The 27,323-nt window shown below is 35.7% G+C and overlaps 1 pseudogene; it reads left to right on the forward strand.

Annotated features, from left to right (window-relative positions):
* Positions 1-1,207: 1,207 nt before the first annotated feature.
* On the forward strand, positions 1,208-23,837 carry LOC143649324 (lysosome-associated membrane glycoprotein 2 pseudogene; annotated as a pseudogene).
* Positions 23,838-27,323: the final 3,486 nt, after the last annotated feature.

Raw genomic sequence — 27,323 nt, forward strand, 5'->3', positions numbered from 1 at the left:
AGTAGAGTTATATTAACATCTTTGATTAGTTGTTCCAAAGTCTGTTTCTCCTCCAGTGTCTTAATTTGGTCATTAATCTGGGCTTCATCTGTCTGCATTTTGATATGCTTAGTGATCTTCTTTTGCCTTTGAAGCATGTAAATATCTTGATAGCATTACTTTGGGAATTGATTTACTTTAGTATCCTAGAGCTTTGCATTTGCTGGATGGATGTGGAGTAGGATATAGGGCATAACAGTCTGGTGATGGATTGCAGCCTAGGTTTAGACATGGGTTGGGGACCCATGCTGTTGCCTGTGAGTCTGTGCTGTGGGTTGTGGGGTTGTGAAGGTGTGCTTTGGGGAGACTTGGGGGCATGACACAGCTCAGCCAAGCCTGGGAGCACAGGAGAAGGGTGTGGCATAGGAGACACAGAAGTAAGGCATGGCAGGAGGCTGATTGCAGGACTGAGAAGAAGCTTGGGGGCTGGTGCACAGGCAGAATGTGTGTAGCTGATGGATCAGGGATAGTGAGTATCAGGATTTTGGGTAGGGGGCACAGAGTTTGGGGAACTGGGTGGACAGGGTGTGGTTGTATCTTTGCACATGGGGTGAGCTCCAGGGGCCTGGGATGCAGATGTTTGAGTGTTTCCAGGTAGGATACAGGTCATAAGGGTTGTAGGATATGGGTCAGGGGCAAATGATGTCAGGTGGGTGGGGCCCTGCCATAGGTGAACAGGTATAGTGGGTTGGGGCAATGGTACAGTTGAGTGCACAGAAAGGCTATGTAACACAGATGTGCACATAAGCACTTGCCATGTGTGAGAGCAGATGCTTATGCCAGGGTAGAGGCATGGGTTTGCATGTATGCAGGGGAGGGGATTGAAGTGTAGGTGTCAAGATATTGGTGTTCGGATGCATGGGCACCTGTCAAGGAGGATGTGGCTGTACATGGTGCATGAGTCTGCAGGTTGAGGCCCTGGAGTGTGCATGTATAATGGGTAGGGCCTGCAGATTTCAGGGGCACAGGCCAGGGTTGGGCCTGCATAGGATGGGGTGGGTGTGGCCAGGATGCACAAGTAAGTGCTTGCCCAGAGCTGAGGGTTGTGGTGGCAGTGTGCACATGTGCATGGGTGGATCTGATTGGGTATTATACTGATATTCAAGTGTAGAGCTCATGAAGCAAGACAGAATTACAGGACTATATGATCTGGGGGTGGGTTTGGAACATGTATGAAGGTGAGTCCCCACAGCCTGGGTGAGCCAACAACTGCCTGCAGGGGGCAGGGAGCAGGAGGTGGAGATAATGGGTTGGACATGATGCATGGGTCTTGGGAGGGGCATGGCAAGACTGTGTGCTTGCACAGTAGTTGTGGTTAAGGCTGGGGCAGGAAAGTGGGCACACTGGATGGTGACATGTGGTGGGAACATGTGGGGGTGAGGGTGGGGAATGGCACTACATGCATGGTGTGGGGCGCGGATGCCAGAGTTAATTTGTGTGGGGTGTGTGGAAAGTCACAGGTGATGGAGCAGAGTCAGCAAACATGAGGGTAGCTCTTTTGATGAATGTGACTTTGCTCACTTCCTAGTTTTGTCTCCCTGTCCAAGCATTCCTGAGGGTTGGCAAGCTTCAGTTTCAAAAGCATCTCATTAGGCTGTTTAAAGTAGCTGGATGGTATCTGGATCTCTGCATCACAGTTCTTCAGATTTTGCAACCAAGAACTCCCTATTTGATGTAAAAGACCCTCCCAGGTCACATACACCCTAGAATTGCTATCCCTTTCATCTTCCCGTCCCTTCTTTAGTTGTTCCTTGGAGCAGGGGTGAATTCTCTCTATCATATTCTGCCATCTTCCCAGAACTTCGCTGTCTACTCTTGATGATGGATCAGATAACTCCTTTCTGCTATGCTTTTCTTGAGCCTTACAGAATTTTAAATAGAATAATCTATTTCAGAGGAAACTAAAAATTTGCAGGTCTAGAAAAAAATAGAGATCACAAATATCCTTTGATATTAAACAGTGGAAAATTGAATAAACTGGGCAATGTTGACTCTATGTTAAATTATGCAATTTTCCACTCTAAATAGCAGCATGGCATTGTAACATGATTTTAAAAAACATTAGTAATAAATTTCTCAAAAATTAAAATTTTCAATTCTATAGAGAATATTTAATTCTGATTATATTATTCTATTGTGACCCAGAAAATACATTTTACTTTTATTCTCACCACTTGTCTTAGAAGTGATAAATGCTATTTATCCCTTATGCTATTTAATTCATTGTCAAAAGTACACATATTCTTATAATATTTAACATTATTACCTAATCAGTTACAGGAATTTAGGCTATTAATATAGTAAACTTCTAAAATATTATCTATTCATTGTTTAGCTCTTTTTAACCCATGTATATCCACACAAATACTCAGACATGCATGTTTATGCACTGATATATAAATATATGTACATAGATGCCTACAGATGTATAGGTATATTTATACATAAACATGAATATATATGTATATATAATATATATATATATAAATCTCTCTCATTTCTTATGGAATTTTTTTGCCTGACAAATATTCAGAAGTTGAAATAATGAGCTTGAGCATACACATTTCCAATTAAGTTATATAAGTTAGGTACATGTTTAGAAATAATGAAATAGATGTATACAGGTAAATGAAAGTTTATGTGATTATTTGGGTGCAAAACCAATTCACAACAAAAGTTATAATATGCACTTTAATACTTTTTATTAATTATGTAAGTTAAAAAAGGACCTCTCCACAATCTAATTAAATACTTATTAAACTAGTTAAGTACCCTTGCAATCCTGTGAGTACCTCATAACATTCTTCTTTGGGATTGTTTTAAAAATGATTTCAATTATTATATTACTCATGGTCTTAATACATTTTTATACATCTGACTGATTAATTTCTTTTATCATCACAATTGATTTTTTCCTTCTTTTTTGGTGAAAAAATAACATATATACAAAAAAGCTATAAATTTCAAAACACAGCACCACAAGTTGTAGAGCATATTTCAGAATTTGACATGGGTTACCATTCCACAATTTTAGTTTTTACTTCTAGCTGTTCTAAAATACTGAAAATTAAAAGAGATATCAATTTAATGATTCAGCATTCATATTCGTTTGTTAAATTCTTCTCCAGATAACTCAATCATCACCTTTGATCTTTCCATCTCTCACTTTAGGGGTATTTGGGCCATAGCAATTCTAAATTTTTCATACTGGAAGCATCTGTCACTAATATGGGGTAGGGATATGGGACTATCAGATGTTCTGGAGAGGTTGGGCTAGGGTTTCAGGACTTATCTGGACCAAGGACCCATCTGGAGGTTTTAGGTTTCTGAAAAGTTACTGTAGTGCCTGGAACCCTTGTGGAATCTTATACATTGCCATAGGTTTCTTTAGGATTCTTTCTTTAGGATTGGCTGGAATGGTCCTGGTTTGGGGTTGGCAGGTTATGATAGGTAGCAAGGTCTACCTGAAGACTGTATAAAAACAATCCCCAAAGTAGCCTCTCAACTCTATTTGAACTCTCTGCCACTGATACCTTATTAGCTACACTCCTTTTCCCACTTTGATCAGGATGGAATTGTTGATCCCCACAGTATCAGGTCTGGATTCATCCCTGAGAGTCATCTCCCATGTCATCAGTGAGACTTTCACCCCTGGATATCATGTTCCCACATAGGGGAGAGGGCTAAGATTTCATTTGCATAGTTGGGCTTAGAGAGAGTGAAGCCACATCTTAGCAACAAATGAAGTCCTTCAGAAGTAACTCTTAGGCATACCTATAGGTAATCTAAGCTTCTCTACTACCTACATAAGCCTCACGAGAGTAAGCCTCATGGTCAAGGGCATGGTCAATTGAATTGGTTGTTCCTAAAGTTTGACAGTATCAGGGATTCCCTGATGGTAAAATTTAATAGTTCCAAATTCTTTTCCCATCCCTCAGGGGACTCTGCCAATATTTCTTGATTATCTGCTTAATATAGTCTAGAATGTATCCAAGAATTACAATAATCTATACAGGATTAAAGGACCTCTTTCTTATTCTGGGCTCCCTGTGTTTCAGATGTTCAAATGAGCTATACAGATAAGATAAATTAGATTATGCACAACAGAAAATTCCATTCCAGATGGAATAAACCTTTCTTCTGTTGGTTTCAAAGAATATGTGTGGTTCTAAAATATAGACACTGTCTTCCTTACTCTTATGTTCTGAATTACTTTCATCCCAACCTGTTCAGCTTCATTCTTATCTCTAAATATCAGGTTATATATATATAATTGTCTCTCAAAATCCAGAAATAATAATCACCACACTGTACTTAATGTGTCTGTTCTAAAAGTTTGCAATCTAGGCCCCTGTTTTCTTATAAGCATTTTCTAAAGGTGACCATGCCATTCTTGTTGTTTTGTTTCTGGCTTATTTTGTCTTACCAAATGTCCTACATGTTCATTCACATCATTGCATGCCTCAAGACCTTGTTCCTTTTTGTAGCAGCACAATCTTTGTTCATAAGTATAGACTTTTGTTCCCCAAACTACTTCTCTGTCAGTGCATCCCTCAGCCACTTGCATTCATCAGGCATCATGTAGAGGGCCCAAAGTCCACAGTCCATCAACAGTCTCAATTTTAGATAATTTCATTGTTCCCAAGAGAAAGAAAACCAATAAACCCACCTTCACCAAATAGGAAACCTAAATGTACTCTTAACTCTTGTCCCTTCCCCCATTATTTAATTCTGCTATTGCTGATGGTAGTGCTGATGGTTTCCATTTGAAATGAGCCTATAGCATGCAGTAGCAGTTTTCTCCCTGTACCCTGGACTTAAACACTTTGTGCAAGAATCATATCTCTGAAGTAATTCTTGCAAGAATTAATTCGTATTTCTAGTGTTACTCAGTGGGACACTAAAGTCTATACAACCCCTTTCAAGGTTGTTCATCTTCAATATGGTAATATTACTTATAGACCCATAAGAATATCCATCTTCACTCCTATCTATTCCCTTACATTGGAGTTCAACCTCATTAGCTAATGGTTCACCCATCTCTAGCTTCTATGTATCTCTAAGTCCTCTATTTTCTGTACTATAAGCCTCTGATTATACCTTTATGCTGGTCATAAAAGTGGGATCATACAGTATCCTTTTGTGTCTGACTAATTTCACTCAGCATTATGTCCTCAAGGCTCATCCATCTTGCTATGTGCTTCGGGACATCATTTCATCTTAATGCTGCATAATATTCCATCATATGTATATACTACATTTTGTCGACCCACTTGTCTGTTGATGGGCATTTGGTTTGTTTCCATCTTTTGGCAATTGTGAATAATGAATGTGTAGATGTCTGTTTGTGTCACTGCTTTCAGCTCTTTTGTGTATATAACAAATAATGATATTGCTGGGTCATAGGGCAATTCAATATTTAGTTTCCTAAGGAACTGCCAAACAGTCTTCCATAGTGGCTGAGCCATTATATATTCCCAACAGCAGTGAATAAGTGACCCAGTTTCTCCACATCTTCTCCAATATTTTTAGTTTCCTGTTTGTGTAATAGCAGCCTTTCTTAGATGTGTGAGGTGGTATCTCATTGTAGTCTTGATCTGCATTTCCATTATAGCCAATGAGAATGAGGATCTCTTCATGTAATTTTGAGCCATCTGTAATTGTTCTTCAGGAAAATGCTTATTCATATCTTTAACCCATTTTGAATAGCATTCTTTGTTCTTTTATTGTTGAGTTGTATGATTTCTTTGTGTATACAGGAAATTAAACCCTTGTCCGATATATGATTTCCAAATATTTTCTCCCACTGAGTTGGCTGCCTTTTCATCTTTTTGACAAAGTCTATTGAGGTGCAGAAGCATTTGATTTTGAGGCATTTCTATTTATGTATTCTTTCTTTCATTGTTTGTGTTTGGGTGTAAAGTCTAAGAAGCTACCTCCTATTACTAGGTCTTGAAGATGTTTCTCTACATTTTATTCTGGAAGTTTTATGGGGCTAGTTCTCATATTTAGGTGTTTGATTCACTTTGAGTTAATTTTTGCATAAGGTGTAAGCTAGGCTTCCTCTTTCATTCTTTTGGCTATTGATAGCAAGTTCTTCCATGCCTGATTATTGAAAAGAACACTTTTGTCCCATTTCCGAGGATTTGGGGGCCTTGTCAAAAATCAGTTGACCATAGAGTTGAGAATCTATTTCTGCCCTTTTGATTGAATTCCATTGGTCATTGCTTCTATGTTTGTGCCAGTGCCATGCTATTTTGACCACTGTGGCTTTATAGTAAAACCTTTATATTTTAAAGTCAAGGAGTGTTAATCCTCCCACTTTGTTCTTCTCTTTTAGGATGCTTTTAGTTATTCAGGGTCTCTTTCCCTTCCAGATGAATTTGGTAATTAGCTTTTCCAAATTTTCAAAGTATGTTGCTGAAATTTTGATTGGTACTGTGTTGAATCTGTAGATAAATTTGGGGAGAACTAACATCTTAACTATATTCAACCTTTTTATCCATGAGCAGGGAATGTCTTTCCACCTATTTAGATCTCCCTTGATTTCTTTTAGCAATGTTATGTAGTTTTCTGTTTACAAACCCTTTACATCCCTAGTTAAGTTCATTCCTAAGGGCTGAATTCTTTTAGTTGCTATTTTGAATGGAATTTTTTCCTTAACTGACTCCTCAGCTAGGTCATTCATTGCTTGTGTATAGAAATGTTACTGATTTTGCACATTAATTTTATATCCCACCACCTTGGTGTATTCATTTATTAGCTCACATAGCTTTACCATAGATTTCTCAGGATCTTCCAACTATAGAATCATATCATCTGCAAATAATGAGAGTTTTACTTCTTGCTTTCCAATTGGATGCCTTTTATTTCTTTGTCCTGTCTGATTGCTCTAGCTAGACTTCTAGCACAATGTTGAATAAATATGATAACAGTAGGCATCCTTATCTTGTACCTGATCTTAGGGGTAAAGCTTTCAGTCTCTCTCCATTGAGTACAATGCTGGCTATCAGGTTTTTTTGTATTCCCTTTATCATACTGAGGTATTTATCTTTGATTACTATATTTTGGAGTGTTTTATCAGAAAAGGATGCTGAATTTTGTCAAATTCTTTTTCAGCATCCATTGAGATGATCATGTGAGTTTTCCCTTTTGATTTGTTAATGTGTGGAATGATATTAATTAATTTTTGTGTGTTGAATCATCCTTGCATTCTGGTATAAACCACACTCGGTCATGGTGTATAATTCTTTTAATGCATTGTTGATTCAATTTGCTAATATTTTATTGAGAATTTTTGCATCTATGTTCATTAGGGAGATTGGCCAGTAGCTTTCCTTTTTTATAACATCTTTACCCAGTTTTGTATTAAAATGATATCAGCTTCATAAAATGAGTTAAGTAGAGTTCTTTTTTTCCCTTAATTTTTTGCAAAAGTTTGGGCTTTACTGGTGTTAGTCTTTTTGGAATGTTTGATAAATTCCCCTTTGAAGCCATCTGGCCCAGGGCTTTTCTTTGTAGGAAGATTTTTGATGACTGATTGAATCTCTTTACTTGTGATTGGTTTGTTGAGATCTTCCTTTTCTTCCTGTGACTGATTTATTTATTATTTATTATGTATTTATTAATAAAAATTACCAATCCATTGTTTTTCTTAAAAGTTAGTGTGTTTACCATCTGTTATATTTTAGAATTTATGCAACTTTTTAATTTTAGTTACAAGTATGTCTCAACACTTCATATTATATGTTTAGTAATTCTATTTTTTCTTTCTAGTTTTGAGTATTTTCCTTTCAAATTTAATTTATAATTCCACCTTTAGCCAGGTCTACAGTATTCAATTCTGTGTCTAAATATCCATATGTTCAGTTCAGCAGTGCATATTTAATAATCAATAAATTGCCTCTAATTTTCGAGAGGTTAATTGGTTCAACAAAACTGGCTCACACGTGTGATTTAAAAAACAGTTATAAAAATGCTGCTAAGCAATATCAACTTTTTCTCATTTAAAAATTTTGTCTTTTTCTAATATTTCATATCACTTATCTCTGCTTCTATGTTTTATCAAACACATCCAATGATTTATTATATGCTCAATAATTGGCTCTGTGGAAATTTAGAAGGATCCATTTTATGTTACTTAAAAATTTGAGATATCATCTTGTTATTCAAGATATAATGGAGAGGCTGGAGGGAACTGCCTGAAAATGTAGAGCTGTGTTCCAGTAGTCATGTTTCTTGAGGGTGATTGAATAATGACACAGCTGTCACAATGTTACTGTGTGATTGTGAAAACCTTGTGTTTGATGTTCCTTTTATCTATCTTGTCAACAAATGAGTAGAATATATGGAATAAAAATAAATAATAGGGGGAACAAATGTTAAAATAAATTTAGTTTGAAATGCTAGTGATCAATGAAAGCGAGGTGTAACGGGTATGATAGGTATAATCTTTTTTTTCTTTCCTGCATTCATTTTATTTCTTTTTCTATTGTCTTTTTATTTCTTTTTCTGAATTAATGCAAATGTTCTAAGAAATGATGAATGTGCAACTAAGTGATGATATTGTGAATTACTGATTATATATGTTGATGTTTTATTTGGTTTCTTAATTTTTTAAATTAATAAATAAATTTTTAAAATTTGAGATATCACATTTTCTCCATTATTACCATTACTAAAATCCATACAATATTGCCTTGAGTTGGTTAGTGAATCCTATTTAAGCATTTTTATATTTTTTGTTCATTTATTTTGCTGTTCTAGAAATGGCAACTACACATTCTTGGTTTTCTGAATAAGCAAGAATTAGCAGGTTAGCAGAGGTGGTCAATGAAATTAAACATAACAACATTGCAATGTGTTCTCTACTATATATAGGTAACATATAAAGCACAGCAATGAAAACCACAGATAAAAAATATTTTAGGCACAATAACTAACCTGGAATGAATATATATATATATATATATACACACACACCTATTTTAATACAAAACTGGGTAAAGATGCTATAAAAAACATATGTTGTGCATACACACACACACACACACACACACACACAATTCAGGGTGATCTCTTTTTTTATCTGAGGTTTATTGTAATTTAAGATATATGGTGTGCCAGGGAGTACAAATTTCACTTTGAAGAGTGTTGTTCAGCTTCTCAAAGATGTTCCTCAACCCTTAAATGTTTTTTGAAGATCTGATCAACCATTATTTATGGTTTTAGTCACACACAAACATATACATATCACAGAAAAATTCCTCGGTCTGGCAACAATGGGCCTTCATCACCCAAATGGAAGTATATGGTGAAGAGAAGACCCTAGGCCATCGTCCAGAAGAGACATCCAAACGTTTAAAACCCCTCAATTGCCTATTGCTTGTCCATGTCCATTAGTAGTCAAGATGCTGTAGACACTTATTTACCGTGCCTTTTCTACTCGCTTAACAATTTCTTGAGGAATAATTCATGACGTTTAAATATTGAATGCTACCATATACCTGATTCTAAGTTTGACACCTCTTACGGGGAGAATTCTGTCCCTCAAAAACATATGTACAAGTCTCAAGCCTCAGTCTCATCAATGTGATCCTATTTTGAATTTCAGTCTTTGAAAGTATCATTAGTAATAATGAAAACAAACAGAAAAGGGCAAGCAAATTGACTGACATCCTTATAAGAAGAGTGAATTTGGACAAAGACAGAGAAAAGAAGCCACATAAAGGAGGCAGATATTGAGTTGTGCCATGAATTGCAACTATCAGAACCCTGCAGATGTCAGCAAATGCATGCCTTTACAAACACCATGATATGGAGTTATCATGTCCAGAATAGTATAATAAACCAACTAATAAATTGCTCTTATATTTGGTAAGCCAATCAATCTCACTTTGATAGAGCAGCCCTAGGAAACTAAGACAATACATACTATGCAAGGAATCTGCAAATTATTACATGTCTTTCATCAAACAATGTATGAGAATGTTCATTTGCCATGGATGTTTTGTTAGCATTTTATAATTAGTTAAATAATACTATATTTCAAGTCGCATTTTACTGGTGAAGATAAACTTGCCAAACACATGATTCCACATTTAAAATTGCATTTTCAACTTTGCTATTACTTATGTGTAAGTTTTATTATTTTCTTTGACAGGAAAGAATTTTTTGTACATTTTTATTGTGAAATATAATACATACAAAAAAAGAAATAAATTTCAAAATATGCTTTTTTTTTTTTTTTTTACATGGGTAGGCACCGGGAATCAAACCCAGGTCCTTGGGCATGGCAGGCAAGCACTCTTACCTGTTGAGCCACCATGGCCTGCCCTCCTAGTATGCTTTATGGATAGCTCAGTAGTAGAATGCTCACCTTCCCTGTGGGAGACCCGGGATCAAATCCCATGCCATATGCCCTCCAAAATTTTTTTCCAAGTATATTTTAGCAAGTATTTATGGAGCAGATTTAAATGCTTGGTATGGGTTACAGTACAATTTTTCATTTGCCTTTTAACTGCTCCAAGACATTGGTAACCAACAGCAATTATCAATAAAATGATTCAGCAGTCATGCTTATTTGTTAAATCCTATATTTTCTGTTAGACTCATCGTTTTTTTGTGAAAACTAACATTTTAAAATACATCACAATAATTAGTTGTAGTACAGATATCAGAGTTTGGTATGGTTTACAATTTCACATTTTAGATTTTTACTTCTAACTGCTCTAAAGTACTGGAGGATGAAATAAATATCAATATAATGATTCACCACCCATACTTATTTGTTAAACCCTATCTTCTCTATATATCTCCACTATCACCTTTGATCTTTCCCCCACCCTTTAGGGCTATGTGTGCTATGCCCCTTCTAATTTTCATGTTGGAAGGGGCTGTTGATAATATGGGATAGGAGGATGGAATTAGTTGATGTTCTGGGGAGGCTGGCCCCTGTGCATTCCAAGACTTATCTGATCCAGGGACCTATCTGGATGTTGTATGTTTCTGGAAAGTTACCCTAGTCTATGGAACCTTTGTAGACTCTTATATAATGGCTTAGGTAATCTTTATGAATGGCAGGAATAGTTTCAGTTGGGGGTTGGCTAGTTATGAGAGGTAGCATTGTCTAACTGAGGCTTGCACAAGAGTGGTTTTCAGAGTAGTCTCTCAACTCTATTTGAATTCTCTCAGCCACTGACGTATTATTTGTTACATTTCCTCTCTCCATTTTGGTCAGGATGGCATTGTTGATCCCATGGTGCCCGGGCCAGGCTCATCCCTGGAAGTAATTTCCCACACAGCCAGGGAGACTTTCACACCTGGATGTCATATTTTACATGGGGGAAGGGCAATGGTTTCACTTGCAGGTTTCATCTTAAAACATCTGAACAACAGAAGAGGTTCTCAAGAGGTAACTCATAGGCATACCTATAAGTAGGCTAAGCTCTGCTACATACATAAGCTACACAAGAGCAAGCCCAAGATCAAGGGCTTGGCTTATTGATTTAGGTGTCCCTAATGTGTGTCACTATCAGGGTTTTCCTCAGTGGTAAATTATAATAGTTCCATTTTTTTCTCCCATCCCTCAAGGGAATTTAACAAAACTTTTGATTATCTGTTTAATATACACTGCGAAGTATCCCAGCATTGTATTTGGGTATACAGTATTAAAGACTCCCATTCTTATTCTGGGCTCCCTGCATTTTGATTATTTAAATGATCTACCTAGTCAGATTGAATTAGATTATGTGCTACAGAAAATTTAAGTTCTGGACATTACAAAACTTTCTTCCTTTGATCTCAAAGACTGTGTAAAGTCTAAAATACAGGCAAAGGGTTCCTTACCCCTGTATTCTGAAGTATTTTATTTCCAACCTGGTTGGCTTTGTTCTTATCTCTAAATACCAGGTTATTTATATATATATATATATGCATCACAAAATCCAGAAATAACAATTACCACTTGCTCTAGTCTGCCAAAGCTGCCAGAATGCAACATACCAGAAATGGATTGGCTTTTAATAAAAGGGAATTTATTTAGTTAAAACATATAGTTCTTCAGAGGAAAGGCAGCTAGCTTTCATCTGAGGTTCTCTCTTACATGAGAAGGCAAAGGGCAATCTATGCTGGCCTTCTCTCCAGGGCTCTGGGTTCCAACAACTTTCCACAGAGTGATTCCTTTCTGCATCCCCAAAGGCCTAGGCTGAGCTGCAAGTGCTGAGATGAGGCATGCTGAGCTGCTTAGGCTGTGCTGCATTGAGCTCTCTCATTAAGCATCCAGACAATTAAATCAAGCATCATTTATTGTAGCAGGCATTCCTCCTATCTAATCACAGATGCAATCAGCAATGGATGAGCTTCACATACCAATGGCTCATGCCCTCAGCAACAGAACTAGGCATGTTCACTTGGCCAAGTTGACACCTGAACCTAACTACCACTCTACTCCAGACTAATTGTAACTGTTATAAGTGCTTACAATCTAGGACCATGTATTCTTATAGGTATTTTCTAAATAAGATCATACAATATTTCCTCTTCTATTTCTAGCTTATTTTTGCCTCACTAAATGTCCCATGGATTCATTTGCATTGTTGCATGCCTCAAAGCTTCACTCCTTTTTGAAGCAGCACAATGTTCAATCATCTGTATACACCATCGTTTGCCAGTCTACTTCTCAGTCAATGCATCTTTCAGCCGCCTCCCATCTTCTGGGCCTCACGTATAATGTCTAAGGTCAGCTGTCCATCAATACCCTAAATTTGTAGATAATTTCATTGTTCTGACAGGGAAAAAATGTTTACACACTTTCTGCCATGTCAACATACTTAATCTGCTACATTTTCACATAAAACCCGTCTGTAGGTTTCATTAGACAATCAAAATTTCTGCTTGTTTGATGACGGTACAGATCAATGTTTTGGGGAGCTTTATATATATATTCTTTTTTAATTTTAAAATTTTTTATTAATAAAACCAATCAACATACAATATGAACATTCTTTTTTTCATCACATAGTTGTATACTCATAATCATGATCATTTCTTAAAACATCTGCATCAATTCAGAAGAAAACAGAAAAAAATTCATACATACCATATCCCTTATCCCTCCCTTTCACTGATCATTAGCATTTCAATCTACTAAATTTATTTTAACATTTCCCCCATTATTTATTTATTTTTAATCCATATGTTTTCTCATCTGTCTATAAGGTAGATAAAAGAAGCATCAGACATAAGGTTTTCACAATCACACAGTCACATTGTGAAAGCTATATCATTATACAATTATCCTCAAGAAACATGGCTACTAGAACATAGCTCTACATTTTCAGGTAGTTCCTGTCAACCTTTCCATTATACTTTAACTAAAAAGGTGATATCTATTTGATCTATAAGAATAACTCCCAGGATAACCTCTCAACTCTGTTTGGAATCTCTCAGCCATTGACATTTTATTTTGTCTCATTTCTCTCTTCCTCCTTTCAGTCAAGAAGGTTTTCTCAATTCCTTGGTGCTAAGTCCCAGCTCATTCTAGGACTTCTGCCCCACATTGTCAGGAAGGTCTACACCCCTGCAAGTCATGTCCCATTTGGAGAGGGGGAGGGCAGTGAGTTTGATTTTCATGTTGGCTGAGAGAGAGAGAGGCCACATCTGGCAACAAAAGAGGTTCTCTTGGGGGATGACTCTTAGGCTTAATTTTAAGTAGGCTTTACAGGGTTAAGTTTCATATGAACAAACCCTAAGATTGGGGGCACAGCCCTATGCTTTGGCCATCCCCATTGCTTATGAGAACATTGAGATTCTCCACTTGGGGTAGTTAAACCTTCCCCCCTTCTCATCATTCCACAAATATATTTTATCCACTGTTCAAATCCTTCTGGGATTTATTGAGGCATCACTCTGGACAAAACTACAAAATCTCATGCCCTGCTCAAGTTTCCATGCACTTATGGTGTTCAATTAAGCTGTCCACATAAACTATATTATTATGCACTAGTCGAAATATAAATTTTGTACCAAATAAACATTTTTTTTACTTTAGTCTCACACATAAGTTAAAGTTTTAAAATAGTAATTACCATTTATTTTCAACACCCTGCATTATTGACATTCCTTTGCTCTTCCTCATGCAAAACATTTTTAAACTTGTACATTTAGTCACTATCATTATACACTCTAGGCATTCCTAGATTATACCATTTCAGTATTTTTCATATATCTTTCTTTCTGATTTCATTTGTGCCCCAAGGCCTCCTCTCTCTATCATTCTCACATTCAACTTTATTCAGTGTTCTAAGGTCATTGTATTACAGTTAGGTAGTATTGTTCTATCCATTTCTGAATGTTTACCATCAGCCCCATTGCACAATATACATCCCTTCAGTTCCAATTACCAAATATCTACCCTATTTCTATCTCCTGATGACCTCTGTTCTTAACTGAAATTCTCTGAGTTCATTCATTAATGTTAGTTCATATCAGTGAGACCATACAGTATTTGTTCTTTTGTTTCTGGTTAATCTCACCCAGCATAATGTCCTTAAGGTCTATCCACACTGTTATGTACTTCATACTTTATTCTGTCTTACAGCTGCATATTATTTCATCATACATATATACCACAGCTTGTTTAGACACTCATCTGTTGATGGACATTTTGGCTGTTTCCATCTCTTGGCAATTGTAAATAATGCTGCTATAAACATTGGTGTGAAAATGTCCATTTGTGTCTTTGCCCTCATGTCCTCTGAGTAGATACCCAGCAATGGTATTGCTGGGTCATATGGCAGTTCTATACATAGCTTCCTGAGGAACTGCTAAAGTACCTTCCACAGCCGTTGTACCATTTGACATTAAGAAGTGTGCCTCTTTATCCACATCCTCTCCAGCACTTGTCATTTTCTATTTTATTGATAATGGCCATTCTGGTGGGTGTGAGATATCTCATTGTGGTTTTGATTTGCATTTCTCTAATGACCAGGGACATTGAGCATCTCTTCATGTGCCTTTTGGCCATTTGCATTTCCTCTTCTGAGAAGTGTCTGTTCAAGTCTTTTGTCCATTTTGTAATTAGGTTGTCTTTTTGTTGTTGAGTTAAACAATCTCTTAATATATTCTATATAAATAATATACTCTTAATATAGACCTTTATCTGATATATTGTTTTCAAATATTGTCTCCCATTGTGTAGACTGTCTTTTTACTTTCTTGACAAAGTTCTTTGATGCACAAAAGTGTTTACTTTTGAGGAGTTCCCATTTATTTATTTATTTATTTATTTATTTCTTCAATGCTTGTGCTTTGGATGTAAGGTCTGGAACCCCCCCCCCCATTATAAGATTTATAAGATGTTTTCTACATTTTCTTCTAACAGTTTTATGGTCCTATATCTAATGTTTTGGTCTTTGATCCATTTTGAGATAATTTTGTACAGGGTGTGAGATATGGATCCTCATTGATTCTTTTTTCATGTAGATATCCAGTTCTCTGGGTACCATTTATTGAAGATACAGTTCTGTCCCAGGTGAGTTGGCTTGACATCCTAATAAAAGATCAATTGTCCATAGATGAAAGGGTCAATATCTGAGCAGTCTATTCAATTCCATTGGTCAGTATATCTATCTTTATGCCAGTACCATGCTGTTTTGACCACTGTAGCTTTGTAACATGTCTTGAAGTCAGGTAGCATGAGACCTCTGACTTCTTTTTACTTTCTCATGATACTTTTAGCTATTTGGGGCACCCTGCCTTTCCAGATAAATTTGTTTACTAGTTTTTCTACTTCTGAAAAATAAGTTTTTGGGATTTTAATTGATATTGCATTGAATCTGTAAATCAATTTAGGTAGAATTGACATCTAAACTGTATTTAATCTTCCAATCCATGGACACAGTATGCCCTTCCATTTATTTAGGTCTTCTGTGATTTCTTTTTAAAGTTTCTTATGATTTTCTCTGTATAGGTCTTTTGCCTCTTTATTTAAATTTATTCCTAAATATTTTATTCTTTTAGTTGCAACTGTAACTGGAAGTTTTTTACATGATCTCCCCCTCAGATTGTTCACTACTAGTGTATAGAAACACTACAGATTTTTGAGTGTTGATCTTGTAACCTGCCACTTTGCTGTACTCATTTGTTAGCTCTAGTAGTTTAGCTGTGGATTTTTCAGGGTTTTCAACATATAGTATCATATCATCTACAAACAGTCAGAGTTTTACTTCTTCCTTTCCAAGTTTGATGTCTTGTATTTCTTTTTCTTGTCTCATTGTTCTGGCTAGAACTTCCAACACAATGTTGAATAACAATGGTGATAATGGACATCCTTGTCTTGTTCCTGATCTTAGGGGGAAATTTTTCAGTTTTTCCCCATTGACGATGATGTTAGTTGTGGATTTTTCATATATTCTCTTTATCATGTTGAGGAAGTTCCCTTGTATTCCCATCCTTTGAAGTATTTTCGATAGGAAAGGATGTTGAATTTTGTCAAATGCCTTTTCTGCATCAATTGAGATGATTATGTGGTTTTTCTGCTTTATTTGTTGATATGGTGTATTACATTAACTGCTTTTCTTATGCTGAACCATATTTGCATACCTGGGATGAATCCTACTTGGTCGTGGTGTATAATTCTTTTAATAAGCTGCTGGATTCGATTTGCAAGAATTTTGTTGAGGATTTTTGCATCTATGTTCATAAAAGAGATTGGTCTGTAGTTTTCATTTTTTTTTTTTTTTTTTTTTTTTTTTAGTAATATCTTTGTCTAGCTTTGGTATGAGGGTGATGTTAGCTTCATGGAATGAGTTAGGTAACTTTACCTCCTCTTCAATTTTTTTTGAAGAGTTTGAGCAGGATTGCTCTAATTCTTTCTGGAATGTTTGGTAGAATTCACATGTGAAGCCATGTGGTCCTGCAGTTTTCGATTTTGGGGAGCTTCTTAATGACTGATTCAGTTTCTTTACTTGTGATTGTTTTGTTGAAGTCATGTATTTCTTCTGAAGTCAATGTTGGTTGTTCATACTTTTCTAGGAAGTTGCCCGTTTCATCTACATTGTCGAGTTTATTAGCATAAAGTTGTTCACAGTATCCTGTCATTACTTCCTTTATTTCTGTGGGGTCAGTGGTTATGTTTCCTCTTCCATTTCTGATTTTATTTATTTACATCCTCTCCCTTCTTCTTTTTGTCAACCTCACTAAGGTTCCATCAATCTTGTTGATTTTCTCATAGAACCAATTTCTGGTTTTGCTGATTTTCTCAATTGTTTTCATATTCTCAATTTCATTTATTTCTGCTCTAATCTTTGTTATTTCTTTCCTTTTGCTTGCTTTGGGGTTAGTTTGCTGTTCTTTCTCTAATAGTTCCAAGTTGCAGTTAATTCCTCGATTATTGCTCTTTCTTCTTTTTTTGATATAGGCATTTAGGGCAATAAATTTCCCTCTTAGCACTGCCTTTGCTCCATCCCATAAATTTTGATATGTTGTGTTTTCATTTTCATTTGCCTCAAGATATTTACTGATTTCTCTTGTAATTTCTTCCTTGAATCACTGGTTGTTTAAGAGTGTGTTGTTGAGCCTCCATATATTTGTGAATTTTCTGGCACTCTGTCTATTATTGATTTCCAACTTCATTCCTTTATGATCTGATAAAGTGTTTTGTGTGATACCAATCTTTTAAAATTTATTGAAATTTGCTTTGTGACCCAGCATATGCTTTATCCTTGAGAATGTTTCATGAGAACTTGAGAAAAAGTTATATCCTGCTGTTGTGGGTTTTTGAAATGTTCTATTAAATGTCTGTTAAGACTAACTCATTTATTGCATTATTCAACTTTTCTGTTTCTTTATTGATCCTCTGCCTAGATGTTCTGTCCATTGATAAGAGTGGGAATTTGAAGTCTCCAACTATTATGGTAGATATGTCTATTTCTCTTTTCAGTGTTTGCCTCATAAGGATTCTGGAGCACTCTGGATTTTGGAGCATTTTGGCTGGGTGTATAAATATTTATGATTGTTATATGTTCTTGTTGAACTGTTTCTTTATTAATACATAGTGTCCTTTCTTGTCTCTTTTAATTGTTTTACATTTGAAGTCTAATTTGTTGGATATTAGTATAGCTACTCCTGCTCTTTTCTGACTGTTATTTGTATGAAATATCTTTTCCCAACCTTTCACTTTCAACCTAAGTTTACACTTTGGTCTAAGATGCATTTCCTTTAGACATCCTATAGATGGGTCCTGTTTTTAAATCCATTCTGCCTGTCTATATCTTTTGATTGGGGAGTTTAATCCATTAACATTTAGTGTTATTACTGTATGGGCAGTACTTTCTTCTACCATTTTGCCTTTTGGATTTTTATGTCATATCTAATTTTCCTTCTTTTTACCTTTACTCATAGTCTCCCTTTCTACACCCTTCTCCACATTTCCCTCTCCCATCTTTCTGTATCTGTCTCTAGTGCTCCCTTTACTACTTCTTCTTGCAGATCCAGTCTCTTTGTCACAAATTCTCTCAGTGATTTTTTTGTCTGAAAATGTTTTAATTTTTCCTTCATCTTGAAGGACAATTTTGCTGGATATAGAATTCTTTGTTGTCAATTTTTCTCTTTTAGTACTTTAAATATATCACCCCACTGTCTTCTTGCCTCCGTGGTTTCTGTTGAGAAATCTAAGACTTATTGGGCTTTCCTTGTATGTGATGGATTGCTTTTCTCTTGCTGCTTTCAAGATTCTCTCTTTCTCTTTGACATCTGACATTCTGATTAGTAAGTGTCTTGGAGTATGTCTATTTGATATATTCTGTTTGGGGTATGCTGCACTTCTTGGATCTGTAATTTTAAGCCTTCCATAAGAGTTGGGAAATTTTAAGTGATAGTTTCCTCCATTAGTTTTTCTCCTCACTTTCCCTTCTCTTCTCCTCTGGGACACCCAGAACACATATATTTGTGTGGTTCATGTTGTCATTTAATTCTCTGAGACCCTGCTCATTTTTTCCCATTCTTTTCCCTGTATTTTCTTTTGCTTGTTGGATTTCAGATGTCCCATCCTCCAGTTGACTAATGCTATCTTGAAATGTAACATTGTAGGTTTCCATTGTTTTTTTTTAATCTCATCTACTGTGCCTTTCATTCCCATAAGTTCTGTGATTTTTTTTCAGACTTTCAATTTCTTCTTTTTGTTCATTCCTTGCCTTCTTTATATCCTCCCTCAATTCACTGATTTGATTTTTGATGAGGTTTTCCATGTCTGTTTGAACATTCTGAATTAATTATTTCAATTCCTGTATCTCACTTGAATTGTTGATTTGCCCCTTTGTCTGGGCCATATCTTCAATTTCGGTAGTATGATTCATTATTTTTTCTGGTATCTAGTCATTTAATTACCTTAATTAGTTTATTCTGGAGATTGTTTTCACTTTTTTTACCTAGGACTTTCTTGCTGGATGAATTTGTTGTCTTTCTGTTCTTTGACATTCAGTTCAGCTTATTCTGGACCTCTAGCTTAGGTTTTATTTAACAGATCAGAAGTTTTCAGTTCCTGTTTTCTTGTTTCTTGCCCTGCCTGTATGGTGTCTTCCCCCACCCTTAGGAGGGTTTACTTAGGTATTATAGACCCCAGACAGATTTTCCCAGACCAAACTAGTCTCCTGTCAGGAGGAGAGTCACCTGCATCAGTTTTCCCTGAGGGTGAGACCCAGCAGATCGAAAGGCTTTCATATGAAGCCTCTGGGCTCTCTGTTTTTCCTATTTTGCCCAGTATGTGGTTCTTGTCTGCCTGCAGGTCACACCAACATAAGGTGATGCAGTACCTTTAACTTCAGCAGACTCTCCCTACTGGTGGTGTTGTGGAAACAGAGAAGTTGTAATCTGGCTTTAATAGCTTCACTTTTCCAGACCCTGGTGTCTGAACTCCTTGAAGGAGGGATTCCACTTGAGCAGGGCCCCACCCCTCTCTTGGGGAAGGCACAGGCTCCAGACAAACACTCAAACAAGCTTAATTCTGTCTATGCCTGGGGCAGTGGGGTTGAGAAGCCTTGCAGCTGTATCCAAAGAGCAGTCAAGCCATAGAAATACAGCCACCAAAATGAATGAGAAAAATCCTTTTCAAAGCAGGACTCCTGTTCCTCAGTTTGCCAATCAAGAGCTTAAATTGGTACATTGCTCCGTGTATCTCCAGTTGCTATGTGCCCCTCCTTTCCTTCATGGCCCAGACCTTTTCAAATTTAAAAAAAACTATTTTTTTTCCTTTTTCTGTCAGCCCTGCCCCCTCTGTGCTGGAGTAAAAAACAGTGACCTCTGCTTTTAGTGGAGGTTCAGCTGAGCTGGGGGCCTATTTTTAGTAGTCAGAATTTGTTAATTAATTCCACAATTGGAGTTTGGTTGTGCTCAGCCCCTGTTGCTTGTAAACTGTCTTTCCTTTCCCCTCTGGGAAGCAGCCTGTGGGGGAGGGACGCTGACCACCATGGCTTGGGGAACTCATGGTTCTGGGTGGACTTGCAGCCAGTCCAGCTGGTCCAGACTGGTGTACGCTGTGTGTCTGGTCACTGATGTGGTCCCAGCACTGTTCTGTACTGTTCCTGGCTATTTAATAGCTGCTCTGAAGGATGAACTAAAACCCACACCTCACTAAGCCACCGTCCTGGCTCTCTTTCATCTTTATATATATATATATATAAACACAAATTTTGATAAGCTTGATAAGCACAAATTTTGCAGACATTAGATTTTAACTATTTTTATCTTTTCATTTCAGAAGTTACATTAAAATATTTTGCCTTATTTATAAAAAATAATGGATTCAGTGTTTTCTCATTGATTTTAGAACTTTTTAAGGGAATCTGGATACAAATCTTTTTACATTCCAATATGTGACAACAATATTACCCCCTCTGTGGAATGCATTCCCACTCAGTTAATCTTGATGTTTATGAACTGATATGATTTGCATTAACATTGGTGCAGTCATATATATCAGCCTTTTTCCTTTATGGTATAGCAGATGAACTTAAAAAGAAACGAGATTTTTTTTATCTTGCTAATTCTGCAGTAAAGAAGATATTAATATATATCTTTGAAATTTTACCCCTCATATTTTGTTGTATAATAAACCTGGATTTTATTTCTCTATATGCATTGTGTTTTACATAAAGCTTATTAATTCTTAATTCTTTTAATGAACACTTAATTGACTCCATTCTTTATTGGAAAATTAGTTCATTCTCCAACTGTTATGCATTGTCTTAATTGTTATGCAAGTAGTCACATGCCTATAGTTCTATTTCTGGGATGCCCTCCTGTCCATGCGTTGCTTTTCAGCAGTTTTAAATGCAAAAATAATTTCACTTACTGGAAGCAGAACCAATTTACCACCTTTTGTTTACTAAATTATATCTTTGAAATATTTTATCTTTGCTACTACATTGAATGATCCAATTAATAAATTGTCAAGTTCCACTAAAAAAATACTATAAACTGGTAGAATTTAATTGAATCTATAACTTTAATTTTAAAATATTAGATGTCCTCAGGCTTGGTAGACATTCTTTATATTGGCAGTTGATAAAATTGTCAAGGCTCAAACTTGTTAGAATTAGATTGAATCACGGTTGACATTTTGTTGGATTTCAGTGATGATTTGTTACTCTGTATTAGAGATTAGAATAATTTGTATATATTTCCTTATATTTATATCTCCAATGTGTATCATTTTTTCTGATTTTTATGTGATTTGGGACTTTGTAGTGATACATGAGATTATCATTTTATATATGATCTTCGTTATTATGTGTGTGAAAATATATTTTAATCAGTGACTTCCTTGTTTATGATTAAACTATCAAGAAAGATACTTTCTTAAGTTTATAAAGAAATATTCCTCAACCATTGTCTTTAAGGTTAATTCTTTATTGTCCTGTTTATGAAGTTATTATTTACACATATGTGTAAATAATTTTACATATGTAAATATGGAAAATGTTAAAATGGACCAAGACATAATAAACAAGAGTGCCAGAAGTAGAGGGGATAAGTGAGCAGAAAAAAAAATATTAAAATAAATAATTGGTTGGGGTCGGTGGTCCGCAGCTTGTAATCTTTGCTCCATCAACCCTTCCTCCGGTGTTGCGGCTGTAGTTGACCAGCGCCGCCTCCGCCGCCTCCTCTTTATGGGATCATGGGGTGCCGAGGCCCTGGCTTCTTCCCGGTTCCGGGCTCGGGGCTTGTTGTGCTCGGACTCCTGCTGGATTTATCTACCTAGTAGTGAAGGATTAACATGGAGAACGAGGAAGTCCTTGGTAAGAAGGAGGATAAGATTTTCACAGAGAACGAGTATCTCCCCTTTGGAGGTGATCTAAAAGAGAGAAAGAGCTGTCCATTCTTATGCATTAGAACTTAATTTGACAGATTCAGAAAAAGTGACTTGCCTTTATGCAAAATGGCAGATGAATTTCACAATACATTATGAAACTACAAGCAAAAACAATAAAACTGTAACTGTATCAGACCTTGGCACTGCAACATATAATGGAAGCACTTGTGGGGATGATCAGAATAGTCCCAAAATCGCCGTACAATTTGGATCTGGTTTTTCCTGGGTTGTGAGTTTTATGAAGAAGACGTCTACTTACTCAATTGACAACATCTCATTTTCCTACAACACTAGTGATAACATAACATTTCCTGATGCAAAAGATAAAGGTGTCATTACGGTTTATGACTCCCTGATCATTGGAATTCCATTGAATGATGTCTTTAGATGCAATAGTTTATCAATTTTAGAAAAGGACGATGTTGTTCAGCGCTATTGGGATGTTCTTGTACAAGCTTTTGTCCAAAATGGCACCGTGAGCAAAAAAGAGTTTCTGTGTGACAAAGATAAATTTTCAACAACGGTAACTCCCATCATCCCCACCACTGTGCCGTCTCTTACTACAGCTCCCACTCCAAAGGAGAAACCGGAGGTGGGAACCTACGCAGTTAATAATGGCAATGGCACTTGCCTTCTGGCTACCATGGGACTGCAGCTGAACAACACTCAGGATAAGGTTGCTTCGATTATTAACATCAACCCCAATACAACCGACTTCACTGGCAGCTGTCATCCTCAAACTGCTCTGCTTAGGCTGAATAGCAGCACCATTAAATATCTTGACTTTATTTTTGCTGTGAAAAATGAAAATCGGTTTTATTTGAAGGAAGTAAATGTCAGCTTGAATCTGGTAAATGGCTCTGTTTTCAGCATTGCAAACCACAACCTTAGCTACTGGGATGCCCCTCTGGGAAGTTCTTATATGTGCAACAAAGAGCAGACTATTTCAGTGTCTGGAACATTTCAGATAAATACCTTTGATCTAAGTGTTCAGCCTTTCAGTGTGATGGAAGGAAAGTATTCTACAGCCCAGGAGTGTTCGCTGGATGATGACACCATTCTAATACCAATTATAGTTGGTGCTGGTCTTTCAGGCTTGATTATCGTTATAGTGATTGCTTACCTAATTGGCAGAAGAAAAAGTTATGCTGGATATCAGACTCTGTAACACTAATCCATATATGATGTCTGTTATAAAATAATAAAGCAAGTACAAGTTCCAACATGAACTACTATTTAATTAAGATATATTTAGTTGTAGTTCTGATCCCGGAATGGGTTGTCTGTGGATTTCATTTAAACAGATTTAAAAAAAAACTATAAAGTACAATTTAGTCATGTGATTTTGGTCTGCCCAACCAAGAATTTAAAACTTTTGTTTCATTAGCAAAAGACATGTGCAGAGTCACCTGGATTGTACGTTCTATTTGATCATCTTAAATTATCATTTCAGTGTTTTCTGACTAGAAATATATAATTTAGGAAAAAATTTTTAGAGAGAGATTTTTTTTCTTACATGTAGTTAAATTGGGACAACACATTCTGTACTGAACTTGTATTTTCTTCCTTTGCATTTCTTGTGATTTGTTTGCAGGTTAACTTAGTTTATTTGGCATTGCCACATATTTGACTTAAGAGAGATGCTAGTAGATTTGAACAGGGCCTAGTATCATTATGTGCTTAGTGATTAATGCTTTTCTAATGCTTTTTGAATGCATTTGTATTTAATGTGACTGTAATGACAAAAGATACAGAAGCTTTTTAAATTTTAGAATAGTTGTTAATTTTATTATTTAATCCTTCTTTTAAAAAATCATGGGTATTTCAGTCTTTTAAAATACAAATCTCAAGACTATTCCAGCTGGACATTTCAGCCCAATTTCTAGGTACTTCAGAGATAATTGCTAGGCAATTTTGTACCCATAAATTGGCCTCTACATGCAGTACTAAAATTAATGCAGATTTATCCTCTTTAGCCTCCCATTATTCTTGTTGGTGGTAGCATGGTTTTTCTTTTCTTTTTTTTCTTAAACAAGAAATGCCAATATATCCTACGGCCTACATAAAGAAGTATACTTTATCCTTATGAGGTAATTTGCACCTAACCCAAAAGTTTTGGTTTTCTCTTAGTATTAGTGTACATTAAAAAGTTGTTCTTTAGTTCCAGCTTGTATTAATTTCTACAGAATTTACTAATTTGGCTTTCACATTTAAATGGTTCTGTGCTAATCAAAACTTACATTGTTATTGTTCATTATGGTAGAATCATTATTCATATCTTTCGTGTTCAGTTTTGTACTCTGGAGAGATGTACCAATTGTCCATTTACTGTGCACCACCTAATGTTTATATGAAATAGCAAAACATTTTAGCTTAATAATTAACATATCCATCAAGTATTTCTTGTTGCTTCTAGGAGATTTTTAAAAATTTATATTGGAATGGCTAAGCAAATAGTAAAAAACTGTTAATATGCAGTCATTTATGGAAGGTTCTTGTGTGTTCATGGTTGTTTTTTGTTTTGCAAGGGAAGGGTTATGTGCCTCCCTCCCACTCACTAGAAAATGAGGAGTTACTTGGGTTCTAAGATATTGATAAGGAATGAATTTGGTAGTTCAGCTGTAAATGCATACTTATCTGTAACTGTCTTTCATGTTATGTTGGAGTGATAAATATTTTCTTCCACCTAAATTTGTTCTCTGTTTAGAATAGCCTAAAAACCTTACTGGCATGGAATCAGATTCCCAGCTAGCTCCCCTTTTAGGGCTACATTGAGCTGCATTGCCAGGTTAAAACGTTTTTTAAAAACTAAGTATATATCTGATTTTCATAAATTATTTTTTATTTAAATAGTGCCTTGGTATAAAATTGTTACCCTTATAAGAATGATAATGTTTATAAGAAAGAACATGCACCTTAGATATTTCTCATGAGTCAAAACAAAGCAGTTTTGTAGCCTTTTTTAAAAAGTGAAAATTGGAAGCACAAGAGAGTAGCACTGGCTTAAGGCTCTTTATGTTACTAAAACTTTTCTATATTTAGATTATATACCTGATTCATATCAAAATACCTCTAATAACCACTGTTTTATAGAAAATCTGACTTCAATGAATATTTTTGTATTTTACTTGGACCAGCTTATATACTGCTATTTACACTATTATTTCCTATAACCACATGTTCTTTGTCCTTTTGAGGTTTTATTTGTTCTACTAGATTTATACCTTGACAGTAGCACTCTATTTGGTTTTGGATGTTTTTTATGTGTTAGCATTTGTATAAAGAAACTGGTCCATGTAAGTACTTTCCATGTTTTTTTTTTTTCTAAAATGTTTAAACCACTAGCTGCTGTATGGTATTTCTCTTTAGATATTTGCCTGTTCATATGCTTAACATATTGCTTCAATAACAACAATAAAGATTCTTTTACTTCTTAAAAAATAAATTAATTAATTAATTAATTAATTAATTAATTAATGACTAACTCCCTAATTTAATTCTGAGCACTCTTAAATCTCAGGGAACTCCAAATAGTATGAACACTGTGGGATCCACACTTAGATATAACATAGAATTGCAAAAGCAATCCAAAATGAGAACTGTGAAAAGAACAAGAGAAAACTATTCCATGAAGTACAAGGTACCCAGCTATCATTATAGCAGACTTCTCATAGAAACAATGGAGGCCATGAGAAAGTGGAATTCCATTTTCAAAGAACTAAGTTTTTAAAGTAGGTAAGGATGTCATAAACAGAAAACTATCTTTGAAAGATAAAAGCAATTTGGAATTAATTTCTGACATGCTAAATTCTTGAAAGTCATTAGTTTTGTCAAGAAAACTTGAAAAATAAAAATGAATGATTCTCTAGGATTCATCAGAGAATTCTGGTTTTGAGAAAAATTTCCAACCCAATATATGAAGAAAAAGGAAAATACAGAGAATAATTGCTGATTTTTTATTACATAGAACAGAAGCTAAGGAGACATAAACATACAAAAATATTTACGTGTTAAGTTTTTAAAAATTGCTGGAACTGAGTGTCGGATAGTTTGTGACTTGCAGACAGATGGTATGACATCTTTATGGTCTCAATTTCACCTTGGGCACTACACCCAGGTACCCAACATGCTCTCAAAGTGAAGATGTGAGAACCATTGTATAATATACACAGAGCTTTCTCTATAAGCAAGGTCTATTCCACAGAAAAAGAAAATAAACATGTAAGATGTTTATTCAAGAATTATTCCACCTAGTGCAAAAGTCTTTATCAATTCCACAACCCCTAGCCTTCCTATTTTACTTAAGAAGTGAAAAAAAATCTAAAAACTTGTTAAGACTGAGATTGGATAATGTAATTATAGAATGCTTCCTATCTTACACTCATAAAGAGCTAATCAACAGGGCTTCATGATTGTGGTTTGTAGATTACTAACAGAATCTTACAAGCCACAGATTTTTATCTCAGGAGTTCTTAGGAAGGCTAAAAGCAATGTGGGAGACAAAAGCAAGAAAATTATAGTAATTTGAAGGCTCTTGTATAAACAACTAGCACAGAGGCTAAATGCAGCCAACTTCCAAGCCAAACTAACATAAAACTTAAGAGAAAGGTCTATTTAAGGTAGGGCCTAATACCCAAAAAATAAGTTGGCTTTTGTCTTAGTTTTCCAGAGCTGCTATGACAATACTGCACAATAGGTTGGCTTAAAAATACAAAAATTTATTGGCTTATAGTTTTAGAGACCAGAAGTTCCAATAAAAGGATTAGAAAGGCTGTGCTTTCTCCAAGAACTGTGGTGATAGCCAAGGTCTCCACACAACTCAGTCATAGGCCCAACCATTTCTGAACACAAGTGGAAGGTCCTCCCTTTTGAACCTAAGAAACCCCTTCTGCCCAAAATCTGCTTCCATGGTTCT

The sequence above is a fragment of the Tamandua tetradactyla genome, chromosome 11 (assembly GCF_023851605.1).
Source record: "Tamandua tetradactyla isolate mTamTet1 chromosome 11, mTamTet1.pri, whole genome shotgun sequence".
Lineage (NCBI taxonomy): Eukaryota > Metazoa > Chordata > Mammalia > Pilosa > Myrmecophagidae > Tamandua > Tamandua tetradactyla.